The 23,268-nt window shown below is 36.4% G+C and overlaps 2 non-coding genes across 2 annotated transcripts; both read right to left on the bottom strand.

The window, feature by feature from the left end:
* Window positions 1-219: 219 nt before the first annotated feature.
* Window positions 220-379, bottom strand: LOC149001851 (U1 spliceosomal RNA). Its single transcript, XR_016170553.1, has one exon. It is a non-coding gene; the product is annotated as a U1 spliceosomal RNA (small nuclear RNA).
* Window positions 380-5,928: 5,549 nt separating this feature from the next.
* On the bottom strand, window positions 5,929-6,124 carry LOC149001850 (U2 spliceosomal RNA). The gene has a single exon (XR_016170485.1). It is a non-coding gene; the product is annotated as a U2 spliceosomal RNA (small nuclear RNA).
* Between the last annotated feature and the right edge of the window lie 17,144 nt (window positions 6,125-23,268).

Here is a 23,268-nt window from a genome sequence, read left to right as displayed (position 1 = left end):
GAGGAATTCAAAGGGATTAAAATAAGAAACTAATACTCTAAATCATAGAACTATCTGATACTCTAAATCATAGAACTATATATAATAATGAAATATACACTCAACCAACATTTTTTAAAAAATTTGAAGAGACTCAGAAGAAATGGTTTGATTCATTTGATTTCAATTCCAAATCATAAATGAAATCAAGCACTTGTAAAACATTGTATAAGAAATTGGTAGGGGCCGCGCGAACGCGTACCCCCTCTTCCACAAATTATGACGTACACTCTCCCACTTGGGGAGATGTTAGGCGGGCACCCTTCCCAAGTGCAATGGAGGTCACCAACCTAGGCCATGACCCTTCTTGATCAGTCATTGACCCCATCCAGGTAAGTATGTTTTTCTGTTTTTCTTTTACATATTTATATTCTACTCTCCTTTCTCTTTTCAAATAGTTGGTCGATGTGGGATTAAAAGATATGTGCTCATCTTAGAGTCTCTTTCCTACCTAGCCTCAAACCCTTGACTAGGGGGATAAACGGACCGGATTCGGATCGGATAGTGGTATATCCATATCCGCAAGGGGTATACGATATCCGCATCCTATTAATAATCGGACGGATTTGAATACCCCTAAATGGATGCGGATGCGAATTTGAAAACGGATTTCAATTATCCATTATTACACCCCTACATTGCATGAGACTGGAGGTTCATTTATTCAGAAGCCCAGCCTTTTCTTTCCGCTGAACTTGTGATCTTAATAAATAAAAGTTCTGCATAAATTTTAATCACCGACCAGTTCAGCAATGGGTTATCTCTCTTTCATGCCTTCCAACTTCCATTAACATCCAAATACTAACTAAAATAATGAAGCTAAAGTCTCAAAGCACTCTCAATTCCCATATGCAGAACCCAATAATAAACCCTTCTCTCTTCGGTGTTTTCTTGTTAATTATATCTTCTCCCTCGTCTCTTCTTCTAACCCAGGTAGCTTTCGAAAAGAGAAAGATTGATTGCAATCTGCAACTTGCGGGCAGAGAGAGAATTTGCAGTGGCAGAAGCACACAACTCAGAAAACAGTGATTCACAAATAGAAGAAGGTTCCCAAGTTTTGGGTTTTCATTTTTTCCCCCTACTAATGTTGAAAACCCAAGATTAATTTGGGTGTTAATAGGGAATCCGGATCTTTTTCCCCCATGGCTTCCTTGGGTCCCACTGGTGTTGAAAAAAAAAATTTAATTTTTTTTCAAAAAGTGTTTTTCACCGTGGGCCCCACTAATATATGTGGTCAGGAAGTGTCGGGGGAGCACTTTGTGCTCCCCGTCGGGGTCGGTGATCCGGACTCGTTAAGTAGGTCCCTAGGAAACTTAGCAATCTTTACCAAAAAAAAAAAAAAAAAAAAAAAAAAAAACTTAGCAGTCCAGAATGGCCAGAACTATTAAAATCCCTAGAGATAACCTTTCAAACTTTGTAACTTTTCACAGAGATTGGAAATCTTCATATAATCTAAAAGTTGAGCATTTTTAATAATTTTTTGTTCATCTCATCATCCCATTATAATCTGGCATTTTAATTTTTTGGTGGAATACTTATGACTGATTGTCCGCTTGTAACAAGTCTAGTGAATGTCATCTCATATGCATTTACATATGTGAAAACTACCTATAGTTTGTCATAATAGACAGGATCCTTTTTGGAGGTGAAAGGATGGAGGGATCAAAGGGGTTGAGAAAAAGAGATATTGAAAAGTTTGAGCTCTAAAGGGCTACTGTGGAAAAATAAAGGCCAAAGCGAAAATTTCTAATCGCTTTTACTAATTAAAATATTGAAAGAAGTGAGATGAGTGGCTCTTCTCGCGTTTCTTGCTTTCTTTGGAAAGTCATTTATGAAGATGGCATTAAAAGGTGTGGTGTGCAATTGTTAGGGGTATAAAGATCTGCAATGAAAATTAAAGAAGCTATCTACAGAAGATAAGAAAAAAGAAATAAACATGTTGTGTGGAAAGCCCATATTTCCATGGCATTATTGCAAATCTAAAAACTATCACCAAATGCTAAACCTAAACTTCATTCCCCCTTCTAAATCAATACACTAGACCGTTCCATTCTCTTTATGGCATTACGTTGAGTTTGTATTAATTGGGGGAGGGGGTATTGCTAATATAAGAGCTGCCAGATGGGTGCGAACCCAAGATCTCCCCATGGGATTTTGGGCTTTTAACCGCTCAACTAACCTTTTTTTTTATGAAGAACTGAATTCATTTAAAAGAAAAGCCATTGGGATACAAAGTACCGATTACATCAAAATGCAAAAGCCAAAGAACAAAAGGAGGGGGGGGGGGCGAGAGAAAGAAAAAGAAGAAGCATGTGAAGCAGCAACATAAGAAGCTAGGCTATCAGCTACAAAGTTGCCTTCTCTATGTGTATGATTTACAATTAAAACATCAAACAGTGAGGAAAAGACTGAAGATATCATGTATGTAATGATTGATTTTCCAAGGTGGAGTCTCTTATTTGTTTTTAATCAGACTAACAACAGCTTCATTGTCACTTTCAATAATTACTTTCTTTAGATTAAGGGAGATAGCTAGCTTCATTCCTTCTCGAATTGCAGCAGCTTCCATTTAAATGGCTTGTGAGTTTCCTCCTTTGCAGTAGAAGGTGAAGAGAGTGTGACCAAAGTGATCACGAGCAATACCACCAAATCCAGCCTGGAAGTTGTTGGAACCCTTGCTGATTGCAGCTCCATCAACATTGATTTTAATGAAATGCAAAGAAGGTGCTCTCCATTTGATGCTTTTGAACTCTTTTCTTGAATTGCTATGATGATGAAAGGCTAAATGCTTTGCAGCTATTGATTGAGCAGATCTCCATATATGATATGGATTAGTCGCTGGTCTAGAGTAAACACCATTATTGAAAGCTAACCAGATGTGCCATAGCATAAGTAAGTGTTGTATGAGTTCCTCCAATTCTAAACTATTTCTTCTTGCTGATTTTAACCAATGAGAAATCTGATCTATAAGATTTGTGGATCAATTCCACCAACAAATTCTGAGCTTTGACCATACCTGTTTGGAAAATGACAATGGAGCAAGATATGATTAATAGTTGTTCTATGTTGTGAACAGAGTGAACAAGTATCACTGATTCTACACCCTCTTTCAGATAAAAGAGCAGGTGTGGGGAGCCTTCCATGTAGCAATTTCCAAACAAAGTGAATGACTTTGGGGGGGAGTGGGAGGTGCCATAAGACAAGCCATGGTATTGAAGGACTTTGATTATGATTTTTCGAAAAAAATCCATAAGCTGAAACAATTGTGAAAATGCTAGTTGATGTTTTCTCCCACATAATTTTGTCTTGACAATTCGATAGTGATCATAATGGAATGCTGAGAATTTTTTCTGCCAGATCATTTGGCCACCAATCTCTAACTTTGATCTCATTCCATTTAGCTGTTTCAGTATCTATAAAGAAAGATACTAAGTTAGGAGACTCACCTTGAAGTGGCAGTGGAGCTTGAAGAGCAAGAGTATCTGGGATACATCTATCCATCCATGGATTGATACTATTGCCATTGCCAACCATATTTATAATGCCAAATAGCATCAAGTCTTGTGCATGCTTGCAAAGGTCAAAGAGAGCAATAGCTTCCTTAGAATCAAATTCGATTTGAATCTAACAAAACCCCAAACTCCAAGCCAACCTAAGGCCTTCGATGATCACTATTAATTCTACTTCAAAGACTAAACACGGAGGAAACTTCCTTGCAAAACCTCCCTTGAACAACTCCTCTTGATCCCACAAAACACCCCCTACCTGCATAGAGTTCTCCTTTCTTTTAAGAGAAGCATCCACATTGCACTTTATTTGGTCACCTATAGGGGCTTTTCACACGTCCAAAACCTTTGAACTCTTGTTATTTGGCAGCATCAATGAGCATGTTGCCCAAACAGCGACCACCGTTCTCAAGTAGTCCTCGATCAACTTCAACCCATCACTTGGTCGAACAAACTCCTCTTCATGTATATCTCTATTCCTCAAATTTCAAAGAGAATAGGCAGCACAAGCAAACCAAACTGTCCAACTCCCCATCAATTTGGACATGAAATCACAAAGATTAATTGAAAACCATTCTTCTAGCCCACACTCGAAAAACATAGTATGTTTTTCCTTAGCCACCAAATGCATTCATACCCTTTTAGGAAAAGTGCAATCTCGCAGTACATGAAGGCAACCTAATGTTCCTTTCCATTGTGTTTTTGCTTTAGGTTTTGTTAATCTAGCCGATGTAACCCAACCCAAAAAAAAAAGAAGAAGAAGAAGAAGAAGAAGAAAAAGAAAAGAAAAAAGAAAAAAGAAAAAAAAAAAAAAAAAGAAAAGAAAAAAAAGAAGAAAAAGAAAAGAAAAAGAAAAAAGAAAAAAAAAAAAAGCTCTCCACAATAGAGTTGTTGAATTGAATTCATTTATCCCCCAACCATGAAAAAAAGACAAAGTCCTATTGTGATCATTTTCCTATTCTAAGTCTTTGGCTTCAAATTTCCAATCTTCAACATCTTAATGGCATGCGTCTGCTGCATTAATGTTGATATTGGATTTATTTTTTCTTGTACATTAATGTTGATATTGAATTATTTTATCTTGTCCATTCGTAAGTTTCTTGAAATAATAATAGTACTCACGTTCTCCACTTGAATACATTAATTTGTTGTTTTAATTGTAGTATATGCCATGATTGTTTTCATGTTTGGAACATGTAGTATGCTAGTGCATTGAAGGAGAAAGGATTTTTTTTTTTTTTTTTTTTTGGGGTAACCGAAGTAGAAAGGAGTTAATTGTGTTTCCCAATGATAATCCATCCAATTGAAAGGTAAACTGAATAAGACGTCAGAAGCTAATGAAACTATTTAAGTAAAATTCAACCGTCTCAACTCCCGAGCAATCGCACCAAAGACTCGAGTTCCTTTTGGATTTCCTTCTTGATCAATGACAATTGCTGCATTGTCATCATATTGTATTATCATACCGTTGTCACGCTTGAGTTCTTTACATGTACGTACAATTACAGCTCTGATTACTTCTGATCTCTCTAGAGGCATATTGGGCACTGCTTCTTTGATTACAGCAAAAATAATGTCACCAATACGAGCATATTGGCGATTACCAGCTCCTATGATTCGAATACACATCAATTCTCGAGCCCCACTGTTGTCCGCTACATTCAAATGGGTTTGAGGTTGAATCATTTTTTTTTTTTTTTTGAATCTGTTCTTTCAAAGCAAAGGATGAATGAAAAAAAGAAATATTTTTTTTTACTACCAAAATTTCTTTCTTTTGGTTCCACATTCCTATACCGCCATACTGAATTCGGTTCGTATGGGCATTTTGGATGCAGCTATTGAAATAGCTTTTCTAGCTACAATTTCTGATACTCCACCCATTTCATAAAGTATTCGACCCGGTTTAATGACAGATACCCAATATTTGGAAGATCCTTTGCCCGAACCCATACGTGTTTCCGTAGGTCTTACTGTAACGGGTTTGTCTAAAAATATACGTACCCATATTTTTCCACCACGACGCGCATATCGTGTCATTGCTGGCCGCCCTTCTTCTATTTGTCTAGACGTGATCCAAGCGAGTTCAAGTGCTTGAAGAGCATATCTGCCGAAGGGAATATGATTGCCTCGATAAGATATTCCCTTCACTGCACTTGTCCATGCTATATTACATTGCACTTGTCCATGCAATGGTACATTTAAGGCTCATTTTGAAAATAATTTTGAATGGTGAGTAGCTTGATGCACTTGTATCAACCTGTGAATTGGAATCGATGCATCTAAAAGACCACAACTGTCGGATACGCATCTTGGGATGTGATAAACGTATGGTATTGATTTGCCCTAAACAAGAAAATATAATAAAATTTAGAATTAGCATTGGTAGGGGTGCGCCAGGCCCGTGCAGTAGTGCAACGCATGGGAAACGCGCAAGGACCCCAGTAGCAAGCTACTGTAGTGGGCCCTCCCCCAAGAAAAATTAATTTAATATCATGTGGATCGATGATCCACGTATCAGATATTAAACTGATAAGAACAGATACTACACTTGATCTTAGCCAAAAGGCCGAGAAAGGTATGCTTTCAAATGGGTTTCGGTTTCTCTTTTGTAGAGAGGTTCGACCTCATACCTGGTCGGTCTCAATCCGATGTGGGACTATGGAGCATTCTCTTCTCTTGCTCTGAGTCTCTATTGTTTTTTTTTTTTTTTTTTTTTGGGTAGAAATCTCTATTGTTTGCTAACATGGGCTGAGACTGAGAGTGCGTTCGCATGTACCAAGAGATGAGCCCATCTTGCCATCTTAACCCATAAATAAGGTTGATTGGATTTACTAAGAGAGAATTTTTATTTGTAGTAGTAGCTACTGGCTGCTGCCAACGGTCGTAATCACGCTACGTAATTGAAATAAGATCAAATGGTTGAGAATCAAATTGCAGGAGGTTACTTGTAAATATCAGTAGAATATCTGCCCGGATGAACATCAAATCCAAAAAAAATATCAGTAGAATATGAATAGCCATTCACATCAAGGTTAGCTTAGAAAGTTGAGACCAGCCACCCACGGTAGAATATCAGTAGCCATCAATCAAGAAAGCCACTAGAAGAAAGTTTGCCATCAAACAGGAAAATCTGAAGAAATATCAAGGTACTGCAAGCCAGAGAGGTTTCCTAGGTTGTGAGGAATAGAACCACTATAACCTTTCACAGGTTTGGAAGAACCAAGAAAATCCATCCATTTTTTAGAATTCCAGAAAAAATCGGCCCAGATCTCCTACAGGCTGGGGCTAAGCCAGGATTAAACATCAAGGGGCTAAATAATAAGTTGAGATTACCTCCCCTTCGAACGAGCATTAATGCCACCACATGTATTGTGTGGGCTGAATTATTTTATTATATTTTTGTTCAATTACCTCAATAATTCTTTTTCTTTTAATAGAACAATTACTTCAATAATTAATTCAATACAACATACAATGTATAATGTTAGAAAAAAATTAATTCAATTTGTTAAATAATTAAATTATAAATTATAAATTAAGTCGTTTTCTAGAAAGAACAACAGAAGAAAAAACATTGAGAGAGAAATTGAGAAAGAAAGAAAAAAGAGTACCTATTACTTAAATAATTACTTCAATATAATGTTAGAAAAAATAATTAGTTCAGCAATTAAATTGAAAAAAAAATCAATTGATTCATGCATTCATGTTTTCTACGGTTTTGTGAAAAGAATACGTAAAAAATTGAGAGAGGAGAGAATAGGAGAAGTACGATGAAATAAGAGAGAAAATAAGGAATAAAAGAGGGGACTTAAGAGAGAATAAATAAAAATAGAAACATGAGAGAATAGATATATGGAAGTTTATGAATATATAGTGAGTTAGTTTTTAATTAAGATTTAACTTTTTGTTTCTTAAAAGTAGGGTTTAAGAGTAACCGTTGGATATGATTAAGAATGACATCTATACCTGTCATCTTTGCCTTAAAAATCATTTTTAATATTTGGGGGGGGGGGGGGGGGAAATAGTGATGTTTCAATATAAGATTGATTTGACTTCAAATCGAACATAGTACCTATGGATACTAAAATCTTTGCTATCCAGGGTACTTGCTTCATATGTGGAATTCAAAGGGATTAAAATAGGAAACTGATACTCTAAATCATACAACTATCTATACTCTAAATCATAAAACTATATATAATAATGAAATATACAATCAACCAACATTTTTTTAATTTGAAGGGACTCAAAGAAATGGTTTGATTCTCTGATTTCAATTCCAAATCATAAATGAAACTCAAACAAGGAAAAACAGCAAGCTAGTAGAAAAGCATCGGTGATGAAATTAGGAGTTGCCCCCTTGCCCACCGCACGCCTGAGTAAAACATTGTATAAGAAAGGATTGGGTAACACGAGGGGGAGATGGGAACTCGAACTTGGGTTTCGGGTTTGGATAGCATGAATGGGTCGTCACTCTGCCTTCTACAAATTATGACGTGCACACTCTCCCACTTGGGGACGATGTTCTAAATCATCAACTTCTTTTTTTGATACCTTTTTTTTGGGAGATGGTGACAAAAAGGGGAGTGGAGGGGGGGGGGGGGGGGGGGCCCCCCCTTCCCCATGGGCGCCCCCCCCCCGGGGGGTGGGACCCCTCCCAAGTGCAATGGAGGCCACCAACCTAGGCCATGACCCTTCTTGATCAGCCATTGACCCCGTCCAGGTAAGTATGTTTTTCTGTTTTTCTTTTACATATTTATATTCTACTCTCCTTTCTCTTTTCTAATACTTGGTCGATGTGGGATTAAAAGATATGTGCTCATCTTAGAGTCTCTTTCATGTCTAGCCTCAAACCCTTGACTAGGGGTATAAAGGGACCGGATTCGGATCGAATAATGGTATATCCATATCCGCATCCTATTATATTCGGACGGATTTGGATAATATCTTATCGGTTTTTGGACGAATTCGGATAATATCCTATCATTTTTCGAACGGATTCTGTCGGATTAAGATGATAATTGAAGAGTTATTTTCTTAAGTAGATTCTTCTAAATGAGCATGAATATATAATAAATACAAGTTTTCAACTACCACTTTACATCTTTACCTTTTTATTGTGAGGACTAGGTTTGAAATTTAAGAATTTAATAACTTTGGTAGCTATTTTAGTAGAAAATCTAAAAAATAGTCACATATTATAGATATAATTTATAAAAATAAGAATAATAAATCTAAATAAGTAACTTAATCGGACGGATAATAATCGGTAAGAAAGGGGTATACCATATTCGCATCCTATTAATAATCGAACGGATTCGGATACCCCTAAACAGATGCATATACAAATTCGAAAACGGATTTCAATTATCCATTTACACCCCTACATAGCATGAGACTGGAGGTTCCTTTTCTTTCCACTGAACTTGTGATCTTAATAAATAAAAGTTCTGCATAAATTTTAATCAGCGACCAGTTGACCAATGAGTTATCTCTCTTTCATGCCTTCCAACTTCCATTAACATCCAAATACTAACTAAAATAATGAAGCTAAAGTCTCAAAGCACTCTCAATTCCCATATGCAGAACCCAATAATAAACCCTTCTCTTTTGGGTATTTTCTTGTTAATTATATCTTCTCCCTCGTCTGCTCTTCTAACCCAGGTAGCTTTCAAAAAGATAAAGATTCATTGCAATCTGCAACTTGCGGGCAGAGAGAGAATTTGCAGTGGCAGAAGCACACAACTCAGAAAACAGTGATTCACAAATAGAAGAAGGTTCCCAAATTTTGGGGTTTTCTTTTTTTCCCCTACTAATGTTGAAAACCCAAGATTAATTTGGGTGTTAAGTCGGTCCCTAGGCAACTTAGCAGTCAAGAATGGCCAGAACTATTAAAATTGCATTTCTAAAATTAATACAGAACAAAAAACAGGGAAGCCGCAACTCACAAGACTTAAAATCATAGAATAGTAAAACTGTTAATCCCTTGCTAGAAGAGAAAAATTAGAGTACATTATTCAAATAGATCTGAGAAACATAAAAGAAAGAGCAAATTGCACTGGCATCCCTAAATAGAAGCCTTAAGGCACTATACCCCACTTTATATTTAAAAAGCACAGAGACCCCAAAATTGAATTTTTCATTAGATATATTTGTCAAATTATGAAAAATTTTCATTAGACCCCAAAAGGATATTTAAAAAAAAAAATATAGCCATCTTCCATGAGTTCATATTTTTATAATAGTAGTATGATAGTATAATATGATATGATAGTATAACCATCTTCGAAGAGGGTTGGCTTCATGTGACTCTTGAATCTGATTGCCTTGCTGTAGTGTGACTACTATCCCAACCATCGCTTCGGGTTCCGGCATACTTGATGAATGTTATATCGGATATAAGGAATTTAGCTCAAGCACCCATATCTTGTGATTTTGTTTTTATTCCAAGGAGTGCCAACACTGTGGCTCATTCTTTGGCTCAGGAGGCCCTAACGCTTGAGACTGCGTTGGATTGGCCAATTTCCACTTGCTGGCTGAAGGAGCATGTTCCTTCCACAGCCTTTGTGTCTCAGTTTGCTTAGTATATCTTTATACCAAAAAAAAAAAAAAAGATGGTATTATAATATAACAGTATGATAGTTCGATATGTACAAGTTGTTCAACAAAACATACACAAATATTTAAGCCAAAAAAAAATCCTCTATTTGCATAAAAGTGAAACACCACAATGAAACAGGTAATTTGATAAATAGAGAGCATAGATTAAAAGACTGGTTTCTAAGTGAAAGAACCCCCATTATAATGAGTCCGGATCATCTCCCCATCAGGGGGAGCATTCTGTGCTTTTGGACGGCTCTACAACCACAAACTACAGGGGGCCCATATGGTTAGTTGATGAGATTTTTATTTTAAAATGTTTTATTCTTTTTTACTTGTGGGCCCCACATAGTTTGTGGTTGTAAAGTCGTCAAAGTGTTCCCCTGATGGGGAGATGATTCTGACTCGACTTTAATTACTAGTTTGAGGATTAACCGCCCACTTCCAAACAATCGTACTTAAAACTTGAAATTCTTAGGATTTCTCCCTTACATTTGAGACTCTTGAACAGTTGAACTCCATCTTATTCCCTCTCACTCCCCTTCCTCCATGAATTTTCTTCCTTGATCATCTCTTGCTTTCTTCTTCATTAATTGCTGTTCATCTGCGGTACATTCACCACAAAACAACAGAACATGAACTGAGATATCACAAATTAACTGAATTTCCTAGATTCCCAGTGGATGGAACCTAACAACAATTAACAGAATTTCCTGACAAAAATATCACCTTCGACCTGAGAATCATTCCAAATCAGGTACATAACCAAACCATGGTTCCCTCTGGAATATCAGATTCACATTAACTAATAATTGAAGGAAATCATTTCCTACCATTAAGAGAACCTAAACCATATATCACCGTTTCAAGGTTAATCAGAATTTCTTTACATGTATATAATTTATTAGTGTAGTTCTTCAGTCTCATTATTCACAGAATGCCTGGCATGAGCTCGCTGGTATAATGATCAGAGGGTAAGAAAGGGGATTTTCTCCTTCCCAAACTTAGTCAACTTATTGAGGAATGAGGGCTGATTCACAGATGGGTTTCTCATTATGGACCAACCCAAGAATCAAGTTACTGATTGTGTTCATTTGCAGCAAAAAATGACTTTTGTTGGAGATCATCCTCTTTTAGTTTTATTTATTTTTATTTCTATATAGATAGAATGATATGATTAGGTCTGAGCTACAGAGGTTTGACATGAAATGAAAATATCTGAAACTTGGAAGATTTGATTTGAGATAAGAGTGAATTTTTTTTTTCTTTTTTCTTTTGGCAAGAGATAAGAGTGAATTGGAATTTGGAAGATCTGGGTGGAAAGTTTTTCTTTACATAATCTGCACCAGCTATTTTAGGAATTATTCTTGTGGTGGTGCACTACTGTGTATAATAGAGATTTTTTTTCTTTCTATCTAAGTCAAATCTATTTTTAATACCCAATAAATGTATTTTGGACTATAAATTCAATCAATATGGTGAAGCTGGATGACAGAGTAAGGTATTATTCTAAGTGAAAAGAGGTAGTGGCTAGGCTATGGAGGGCACAAGAAAGATGAAAGCAATTTTATTAGTATTTTTAGTTATGTCGTTTGTGGTTTCCTCACAATGTAATTTCTTCGGTGACGTGAAGAAATGCGCTGAGTGCATCCAATGCCTACTGGTTAAGCATGACATTCTTGCGTGTGCATCTCCTTGTTATAAATGTATAACTGGGTCTAAAGCTTCGCATAAATTTGAAACAAATTTCCTTTGCCCCAGCAATTGTGCCCAATCTTCTTGCTCCAACTACATGAATGGTACACATTCTCTCTCTCTCTCTCTCTCTCTCTCTCTCTCTCTCTCTCTCTCTCTCTCTCTCTCTCTCTCTCTCTCTCTCTCTCTCTCTCTCTCTCCCCCCTCTCTCTCTCTCTCTCTCTCTCTCTCTCTCTCTCTCTCTCTCTCTCTCTCTCTCTCTCTCTCTCTCTCTCTCTCTCTCTCTCTCTCCCTCCAGACGCACACATGCACACACATATATTGTTGGTTGACATTGTGAGATAACTTGTAATTCTTTGTATTGCAGATGAAGTCAAATTAGAAGGGTGCATGACTTCTTGTTCTGAAAGCTGTGGAAGCTACTAGGCAATCTACTGAAGAACAAGCAACATCGTATATGAAAAACAGTTGGTTATGGGATTGAAGAATAATGTAATGTTGATAATAATAATAATGAAGCCTTCATACATGTCTAGAAGGCTATTTAATTAATTTAAAAGGGTGTGTCAAGTCATTTGGCAACTTGTTAAAGCATTTTGTTCTCTTATTTTTAAGTTTGACGTTTGGTTTCATTCTTCAATTGATGTTACTCACTAGTTTTGAAAAGCTTACCGTATTTCTACTGGAAATCATGGGTGGGAAGTTCTCATTCCTTTTGTGCAGTTCAAACAATTACAGTTAGATCTACAATAGTTAGTTCTGATTCGGATTTTTGAACCCATGTCCATCTGAATTACATTGGACTAAGGGTCTCCCCATGCGTATGTAGGAAACCTGAATGTTATCCATCAAGAATTTCATAGTACTAAAAATTTCCAAAAACCCCAGAGGTAACCTTTCAAACTTTGTAACTTTTCCCAGAGATTGGAAATCTTCACATAATCTAAAATATTTTTAAAATTTTTTTTGTTCATCTCACCATTCCATTATTATAATCTGACATTTTTATTTTTTGGTGGAATACTTATAACTTGCTAGATTGTCCACTTGCAAAAAGTCTAGTGAATGTCATCTCATGTGCATTTACATATGTGAAAACTACCTATAGTTCGTCATAATGGACGGGATCCTTTTTTGGAGTTGAAAGGAGGGAGGGATCAAAGGGGTTGAGAAAAGAGATATTGAAAAGTTTTAGCCCTAAAGGGCTACTGTTGGAAAAGAAAGACTAAAGAGCAAATTTCTATCAATCGCTTTTACTAATTAAAATACCAGTAAATAGAGAAATGTTTTATTTTTTGGGGCAGCAAAAAAAAAGACATTGTGAACCGGCATTCCTTAAATCAACTTTGCAGATTCCATCCTTCCAAATTGCAAAAGAAGTCCTGTGAATCTTGCTTAAATCTTATCCACCATTTGCAACATCCACTCAGTATGAGTGGCCCAAGGGTATGAGGAGTTGAACTTGGGACATTATGCTTCCATACAAGATCATCCCTTGCCAACCCTACCATTCTAGGTGTTAAAAAAATACACAACCAAAATTGTAGAGAAGCTATTGTGTTTTGACGATAAACAACTCCCAAGTGTCAACAGCAATCAACAGCAATAGATTGATCCATTAGCAATCAAACCTTCAAAAATGTATGGAAGTTACAAGCAGTAGATTTATGGAAACAAGCTTAAAAATTTATTTATTAGTTCTAGTAGAAACTGAAATTTATCCCTGTATACTAATTGGATTTTTGTTTGCGGCTGCGAGGATATCCATCCACGCAGCCATCAGAAGTTGACACGTGGCGTTTAAAAAATCAACGATTTAAATTCCTTCAATAAATTTTTATATTTAAAATGTTTTACAAATTACAATTATTAGTCCCTTATATTTTCTAAATTTACCAAAATAATCCCTCTAATCTCGATGAGAACAAAATCCTAAACCTCATCCGGATTTACAAGCTACGACCTAACCCTTCCAATGTTCACCTTCGCTTCACTGGAAACCACCGATGGGATCCTCTGTGCATCCTTGCCTCTTCATCCGTTAGAACCATATTCACCCAACATCAATCTGGAGATTGTTGTAGAAAACCAGCCACTGACAGTTTTCTTTGCAGCAGGAAGCCATAATGAAGTTGCAGAGACTTAGAATACAAGGTAAGTTAGCTACTCTTTTATGTACAAAATAGCACCAAAACAAGTTGCAGAGTTTGTCCGTTTACAAGGTTCAGAACCACGATCCTCATTCATCGCTTATATCCAGATGGAGAATACAACGAAGGTCTTTGGTTGCCAAGTCAGTCCTTAGACAAAAACGCCTCCAAGAAGAGTATGGTTCCCTTGAAGGTGAAGGTGGAGCGGACTTGACCAAGGGGTAAATCCTTCCATCTGATACTAAAACTGGCACTTCAAGCGACAAGCTGCGCATTTGAGGGATTGAAAATTTAGCGATTGGTAATGAACTTGGAGGAGGTGAGTTCGAATAAGTTGGCTCTGCCCAACGTTCAAAGGAAGAAAGGCCATCGCTAAAAAACCTTTTGACCTTTCTAGCCTCGATGTTAAAAATCCACTGAAAGCAGCTGCTCGCGACTGAGATTTCAACAGAGTAAACTAATCATTTCCATCTAAATAGACTAAGTCTTCGTACAATGAGTCTTAGAAGCGAAGATCCAAGAAGAAAAGGAAAACCATATCAAAATCTGCAGTAACAATCATAAATAACAAAATCCATCAAAACAGAGTAACATGGAAAGGAAAAATTCATGAGAACATCAAAACCAACATTTTAGCATATATAGTAAACCGAAACCAAGATTGCAAAGTAGAGAAATCACCTCAAGAAAGAACAGGCGTTTAAGAGATGGATTTACACTAGGATTTCTGAAACAGGAAATTAAGTTTACTAAGGACGAAATGCTCTCTCATGTCTGGTTTCTTCTCAAGATGCAATGGAAGTTGTTCCACCCTGAATATTTTCACATGAATCGTGGATCTGGTAATGTGTATGCATTTGCTTTGTCCTATTCACTGCAGCAACGGACGCAGTGGCAAGGATGCACAGAGGATCATCAATGGTTTCCAGTGAAGCCAAGGTGAACACTGGAAGGGTTAGAAGAGCTTGTAAATTCGGATGAGGTTTATGATTTTGTTTCTCATCGAGTTGAACAGGGATTACTTTTGTAAATTTAGAAAATATAAGGGACGAATAATTATAATTTGTAAAAAATTTTAAATATAAAAATTGATTGAAAGAATCTAAATTGTTGATTTTTTCTATGCCACGTGTCAAATTATAACGGCTGCGTGGATAGATATCCGCTCAGCCGCGAGTAAAAATCCATACTAATTAGCCAACCCAATCTAAATCTACAATGGAATGGAACTCTAACCTCAACAAAAACATTACAAGATAAATCAAATATACTAATATCCTACTAAATCATATCCCGATTCTGACCTGGTTTCTATCGGAACCCTTGAACAGGTTTGATCTTCATCAATGAGACCATGTTGATCATATAATGGACTTTTTTTTTCTGCCACCAATTTTAATGTACGGTGAAATAAAATTCCACCTGAAGAAGATCATCACAGTAGGACTGGAAGGTCCACTTCAATGAAGGAAAAGTAAATGACACGCTCTTGATCTACATGACAGAACTTCAAGGGAATCCCGTTGCACTTTTTCTCAATCTCTCTTCTTAGTGATGGTTGACCACTACAAAAGAAACCAAACTTTGAGATGGTATTGCAATAGTACAACACAGACAAATTGATCTCTCAAAAAAAAAAAAAAAAATGAAAATAAGAGGGAATAACCAAGGGATGATGATGCATCAAGTTCAAGACAGAAGCAAATTTGTACAAATAATGCAATGAAAATATGTACCCGTATGTTGCACCAGTCAACTCAAAAAGATGCAAAGGAGTCAAAATATGTACCAGAGAAATTTTTTCACTCATATTTGCCTATTTTTAAATTTATTCTGTAATAGATCATTCTGGATTTAAAATCAAGATCCAAGACCAAATTTCAGGATTTCAGGAATTTGTCATCAGGACCATTTGAGAAATCAACGTCAGAATCAGATTTTGAAACCACAATATAATTAAGAACTTAAACTGCTCCACAATCTGAAAACCAAGGTCGAATCTATGGATTTGAGAGAAGGATCTCTGTAAATCAGTTTGAGATCTCATGATCTCAGCTTACCAGGGAGGATTTACTGTGCCATCGAGTGAAGCCATCAGCCTAGAAAGGTTTTTATTTCTCAGCCTTTCTTTTGGTGGGAATTTCTCTTCAAGTATAAATTCTCAAATGGGAGGAATCTTAAGTCCATCTTTTGTGAATCTGTTTTATATACATGTACGCAACCCAATTTACAACATTTAATAGAAAGAAGGGGAAAAATCTCACATTTCGAATGTATTTAGTTAGCAGGTAATAACCATAAACTTGTCTCTAAACACAAATTCGAGAGAGAAAAAAATGCAGAAAAGTTGTGGTCCCTAAGACCTAAATGAGTCAGAAGTCAGTGCAACCAAGTGTCAAAAACTATGCAAGATAAAGAGATGCAACAATTGTAGCACACCATAACACCACAGATTTACGATCTTAAAAATTGGCCAGGTAATTATTCGAGCAAGTAAAAGTGTAAAACATAATCGAGATTGATGATGGAAGGGAAATCCACAGGATAAAGCTGAGCAGCAGGTACACATAATCGAACTAACCGAGTAGAGTAAAACTGTAAAGCCCAAACCGCCGCTGATGACGCCGACCACCGGCCACATGCTAAGATGGAACCCGTTGTGGTCGCAGACAACGATGGAACTGCCAAATTGTTTTTGCGTAATAAGAGGAGGAGCCGAAGAGAATTCTGCCAATCAATTTACATATTTGCCCTCCTCATTTTGTATTTTAAACTCGGGCTCTCTCTCTATCTCTTTCTTTAAACCATCAGATGAGAATCTTTATTACGTATTTAGCGGGAAGCGGGACTCGGTGGGAGACGGGAGGACTCTGTCAGTCAATTTACATATTTACCCTCGGTTTTAAATTTTAAATTGTCGGATCATCCAATGTTCTGTTTTCCTTATCATTTCGGGCTCTCTTTATACCATCAGATGAGAATCTTTACCCATTTAACTGGGAGATCAATGGTTGTCATTTAATTTTAATTCCCTCCTCTTCTACTAGAACTCTAACAGTTGACTATAAAAGACCAAGAAGCAGTTGCCAAGAAAAGAAAGAGAGCTCAGTGATTATCGCTTGATTCAGTTCTTCTTCGTTTCAGCTCCTCCTCACCTTCTTGATTCAGTTCTTCTTCGTGGCAGGCTAGCAGCAGCAGGTAACGAATGGTTTCTTTTAATTTATTTTTTCATTAGATCGTTATTTCTACTTTTCTTTTAACGTCGAAACCAAAGTAGAAATTAATAGAATAGTTTTGTTTGATGAAAAACATTATCATTCGATTTCATGCATGGGTATCACAAAGCTGATATGGATCTTAAACTATCACATCCTTGTGGTAGTTTAACATTTCCTAACACATAATGCAATTGGCAACATACATCCTGAGTGAAACAAACCCAGAGCAAGAATATTTAGACGAATATTGGTTTCTCAACTGCAAAGAAGCTGATATGCAATGGAAAGAAGCACGACAATGGTTGTTGCCGGCATCATCTTTGTTTAGATTCTTTGGGAGAAGTGATTATCTTTTGACCTGAGCGTGAGAGTGAGGATGAGGTGATATGAAAGCTTACCGCAAACGTTTGATCACTGTATTTGGAAGGGGAATTCTTTGAGGATTTGAAGGTTTAGGGTTTACGGTTTTGGGTTTGGGTTTAGAGCAAACACTTGATCATTATATATCACAAGAAAAAGCTACCTTCCCTCACACTTCCCGCCGGAACTCTTCTCTAGATATATATTTTCATTATATTTTCTTTGATGTTCACTCCTCTTCCTATTCTGTTGGATGTATTTGTATTAATCCATTATTTATTTTTCTTTCCAGCAAATTAAACAAAACAAGAAGATTTCTGGTTTTAGATCCAGCTAACAGATCGAAGAGGTTAATAAGATGAATTCTCCCACGAGAACCAGTGTGATCTCTCGTTCAGATTCCATTAATTTTGAGGAGCTCGACAAATGGTTATTGCAGAAACAAACTCACGTACAAGAACAAGAGATGAACGACCCATTCAATTTTACAGATTGTGATTATGGTATTAGCCCTGACGAAGTAGATTCGTGGTTCAAGAGTCCAGGCGAAGATGATTGCAACACCAACACAGGATTATCATTGGAAGCTAAGCCAGAAGAAGAAGAAGAATTAAACGGAGCAGACGTTATTTCATCGGAGGACGTTATTTCTTCTCCGATGATGATGAGCAACAAACACAATACAACGCTCTCTCCTTCAGATAACCATTGCGGCAACGTGGAGTTAATTACAACTGAACCATCAACATCCGCAAGATCAGCAAACGTTATTTCTTCTCTGGTGATCAGCTCTCCTCCTTCGGATGATTGTGGTATTACATCTGAACCGGAAGAAGAAAACCATTGCAGCAACATGGAGCTAGTTGACACTCAGCTTTGTCGAACTTCTCCTGAAACATCGGTATCCATCAGCACGAGCACTACCGATTGCAATGACATGTTGCCAATCATATTTGAAGGAGACATGGGTTCGCCATGTGGGTTTCGATTCCGTCCGACAGACCAAGAGCTGCTCCTGGGTTATCTGGCAGCTAGATTCAGTGGCAGAATGCAACCATCGGATGCAATCAGGGATTTTGATATTTATGCCATGGAACCATGGTTATTGCCAGGTACGTACTACTAATAATACTATTTTCTTCTTCCGGTAGCTAGCCATCCATGTTTGGATTATTAACTTAATCATTTGGGTTTTCTTTGATCAGGTGCTGAAACCATTAATCATCCTGACAAATCTCTCTACTTCTACGTACATCCCAAAAAACTATCAAAAGAGCATAGCAGGCCAGAGCGTCGAGCTGGAAACGGATTTTGGCGGATGAGCACTTCTAAAGTGGATATCTGTCACAACCAAAAGAGGGTTGTTGGATACCAAAGGCAACTCGCCTATAAGATGTTCACAGATTCAAACCAAACTTACAAAAATGCAAAGAACACTTCTTGGATAATGTACGAGTATAAATTAAGACAGGTAAATGAAGTATTATTAATCAACAGTTTTTTAATTTATTAAAATCTTACTTTTTATATTCTTACCACTTGCTTTATTGTCTATGCAACAGCAAGAAGAACTCACAATTTGTAAGATTAAAAAAAACGGCAGATAGCTCAGCTCAACATATGTAAGTTGTCCTTGCATTTATTTTGTGTCTAGACTTGTATTCATATTTTAGGGATCTTTGTGCCATATGTAATTTTTTTGTAATTGTAAAACTTCTTTCATTATATTATTAATAAAGTAGAGGCATTGTCCTCTTTTCTTCATTTTTGTTTACACTTGTATTAATATTTTAGGGTGGAATTTTTATACCCTTTGTAGTTATTTTTTTAGTCTGTAATTGTAAAACTTCTTCTATTATTAATAAAAATTAGAGGTATTGTCCTCTTTTCTAGTCCTCTTTCATATTTATGGGTGATATAAAAGGGAAAAGGAAGCATTGCATATTTCTTTAATCTATGTTTATGTTCTTTTTATAATTAATTGTTTTCTATTAACATATTTGCACCATTAATGATCTATCAATGAGATCTTTCATTGTACCCCTTAAAATCAATTGTCCAACCACTCATAGTAAATGTGTGAATGTGAGATAGCTGCATTGGAGCGCGAGAGAAGTTAGAAAAGGGATTTCTTTACCAATAATAGATCAGTGAGACCCCTTTGAAGTCTAGGAAAAAGGATTCAAAAAGATCTCACAAAATCATCTTTTCCATTTGGAGGAAAGGCAAGCAACACCGGATTGGAGAAAAAAAATTCCAACCCACATGTTTAGATTTATGACACATGTTCAATCGAGAAACAAAATCATATTCTTAAGGAAAATCCCAAAAGTACGGATCCAAATCCTCTCTTTCCTTCATCTGAAACAAGGACTTTATTTCTACATTGGATACATGTCATGAATCTATCCATATGAGTTGGGAAATTTCCCCTCGACGTAAGTACAAGATCTAGACTTTATTTCTACATTGGATACATGTCATGAATCTCTCTTTTCTTATGCTCTTTTGTACTTACCATTTTTTGGTGCTCCTTCGTCAAACAATCGGATGAGAATCTTTGTCCATTCGATTTGGAGATCAAGGGTTGTCATAACTCCCTCCACTTTTTCTAAAACTCTAATATAAAAATAAAAGAGGAAGAAGCAGTTGTTACTTGTTAATAAAAGATAGCTCAGTGATCATCTTGGTTCCAAATCTTCCTCAATATATAAGATCAAGCTTCCAGACCCTTGCTTGTGGGTCTATCAAATCTGATACCCTTAAAGAATCCATACTCGGTGGAGGATCCTCCTCTATAATTTGTGAATTATCCTTGAATCCACATGTCTGACCTACTCAAACGTTCTCCCTTGTCTCAACATGCCATATCAAAAGTGGTTTTAAGGCCTCCCTCTCTACCACCAAGCTCTACCAAGCCCACGAAGTCTGATTACCTACCACAACATCCAAAAAAGATGTATGAGGAAAATACACTACCTTAGTAAATCAAACCCAGAGTGACTTTAGATGTAGCCATATTCTAGCCGTCATCTTAGCAAGCAATGCCAAGTTTTGAGTATAATAATCTCTAAATCCCAATCCCCCACTAGACATAGGCAAGCAAAGTCGATTCCAAGCTAACCCAATGAGTCTTGCCCTCCCATCCACTTTCCACAATAAAATTTGGTCGCTTGCTTTGTAAACCGATTATGGATACATTTAGGCAACTTAAAATGACCACATGCATAAAGGGGTAAGGAGAAGGCCACAGAATCAACATGAATTCTTTACCCACGTGCAAAAGAAGCCTAAAATTACAACCTTCAAGACACTAGGTCAACTTATCTGGAAGGAACTGAAAATCTCCTTCTTTGACACACCTACCTCTTGGGGTAGACCCAAGTTTTTAACTGTGTATTTGTCTAGGTTTTAGGCTCTTGGAAAACCACCTCCAAAATTTCTTGAGAGTATTTAGGTTAAACGTGAAACTAGACTTCTTCAAATTCACCGTTTGTCCACTTGCCTTATAGTACAAGTCTAGATTATGGACTCTCTCCCGATGCAACTCGGAAAACACTAGGCTATCATCTGCGAATAATAAATGAAACATAGGTGGTGCTCTAACCTTCACCCGAATGCCTTTAACAAGATCCAGACTCTCCTTTTTGATGAATGAGTGGGCTAAGGCCCTATGAGCATAGGATGAAAGTAGCTAAAGATAATTAATACCCTTGCCTAATGCCACGAGAAGGAAACCACGCTCACTAAACCCAACTACAACTTTGAATACAAAGCTAAATACGAGAAAATGTAAGTAAAATTAACACTTCAAAACGGATCCCTAGAAAAAAGAAATAAAAATATTTTTAGTTTTTGCTCTGGGATTTGTAGTCAAGAGCAATAAAAACAAAAGAAGAGGTAAGGAGAGAATGAAAAAAAAAAAATCCATGGATGAATGGATTTGTTGAAAGAAAAGAAAAAAAACTCGAATAGTGACTAGTGGAGAAGATATTGTGAGTGCAACATAGAGGGTTGAAGGAAACAAGAAAAGGAGGGATCAAGTAAGACATAAATTTTCTTTAAATGGGTATTTTAGTCTTTCAAAATTTATCTTACTTACATAATTACTTAATTGTGATTCACTATGGTAAGGGGTCCTATTGATAAAATTTCACTCAATAGGAGTCCAATTGTTATTTTGATTTGTTTTTGGTTGATAATAAATTTTATATCGTAACCAAGCAAGGGTATCAATTCATACCGTTACTGTTTACTGAAACCGAATTCATGCCACTTAAACTCCACCATATCATACCCAATCATATGTATAGTACCGGTATGACATAGTTATACACTTGTACCATTTGTTAATAATGGTATGGTAATGGTAATGGTATAATATACTTGTACCATTTGGGTTAATATGGTAATTGTAAGAGGTGAATTTATTTGTCATGATCATACTAATATTGTACCAAAAACTGGTTTCATACCAAATTGACACCTTAAACTCAAGGATGGCACTAAAATTTCATGGGTTATAACTGCCCCTCCATTTCTCATGCATGATTCATGTGCACTCCTCAAACACATTTTATTTCATATTCATCAATTTCATACCTTGGACCCTTCTCACCCAAATTACTATTAAACATTTCTTTCTTCGATTAATTCTATTACAAATGAGTTCTAGAAATAAATCCTCCTGACTCAATTTAAAATTCCTTAAATCCTAGGTTCACATTACTTTTCACTCTTTCAATCTTGGGAATTATTATATGCATATGCGAAATTCAGCAATATTGAGGGATTAGAGGAAACCAAAAATAGGTAAGTATAATGAAATATGAACATTGAATGTCATGACTAGTTTAGTTAGACACATAAACATTTATACATAATATCTATTAGCACTATTGATTTAGGTAACCCCTAGTTCTAATGTTGTCGCTCCCCTAAGTCCATTACCACTATCAATTTAAGTAAACCTTACTTCTAAAACCACTTCATTTATAAGCAATTAATGACGAATGACAATATCAAAGAAAAATAATCAGTTATAAGAAACAACTTACATATCAAATATTTATGGATGTCAACCGGAACTACAAGAATGCCAAAAATACTATGGATAATGTATGCACGTAAGATGAAACAGGTATACCATTGTAGGATTGGTTAACACCTCTTAGTGGAGGGTTGTGGGTTCGATCCTATCTGGTGGTTTATTATGTCATACCCCCCATCCCCAACATATAAAAAAATGCATGTTTCCACCCCCACTCCTCAAAAAAAAAAAAAAAAAAAAAAGGAATATGTAACTACTACTAATGAATTTCTTACGGGATTATTAACTTAATCATTTGGGTTTTCTTTGATCAGGTGCTGAAACCATTAATCATTCTGACAAATCTCTCTACTTCTACGTACGTCCCAAAAAACTATCATAAGAGCATAGCAGGCCAGAGCGTCGAGCTGGAAATGGATTTTGGCGGATGAGCACTTCTAAAGTGGATATCTGTCACAACCAAAAGAGGGTTGTTGGATACCAAAGACAACTCGCCTATAAGATGGTCACAGATTCAAATCAAACTTACAAAATTGCAAAGAACACTTCTTGGATAATGTACGAGTATAAATTAAGACAGGTAAATGAAGTATTATTAATCAACAGTTTTTTAATTTATTAAAATCTTACTTTTTATATTCTTACCACTT

This window comes from Hakea prostrata, chromosome 10, assembly GCF_041222555.1.
Source record: "Hakea prostrata isolate BN-2017 chromosome 10, UWA_Hpros_2, whole genome shotgun sequence".
Lineage (NCBI taxonomy): Eukaryota > Viridiplantae > Streptophyta > Magnoliopsida > Proteales > Proteaceae > Hakea > Hakea prostrata.
The sequence above is the reverse complement of the archived record's forward strand: the minus strand, read 5'-3'. Positions and strand labels throughout refer to the sequence as shown.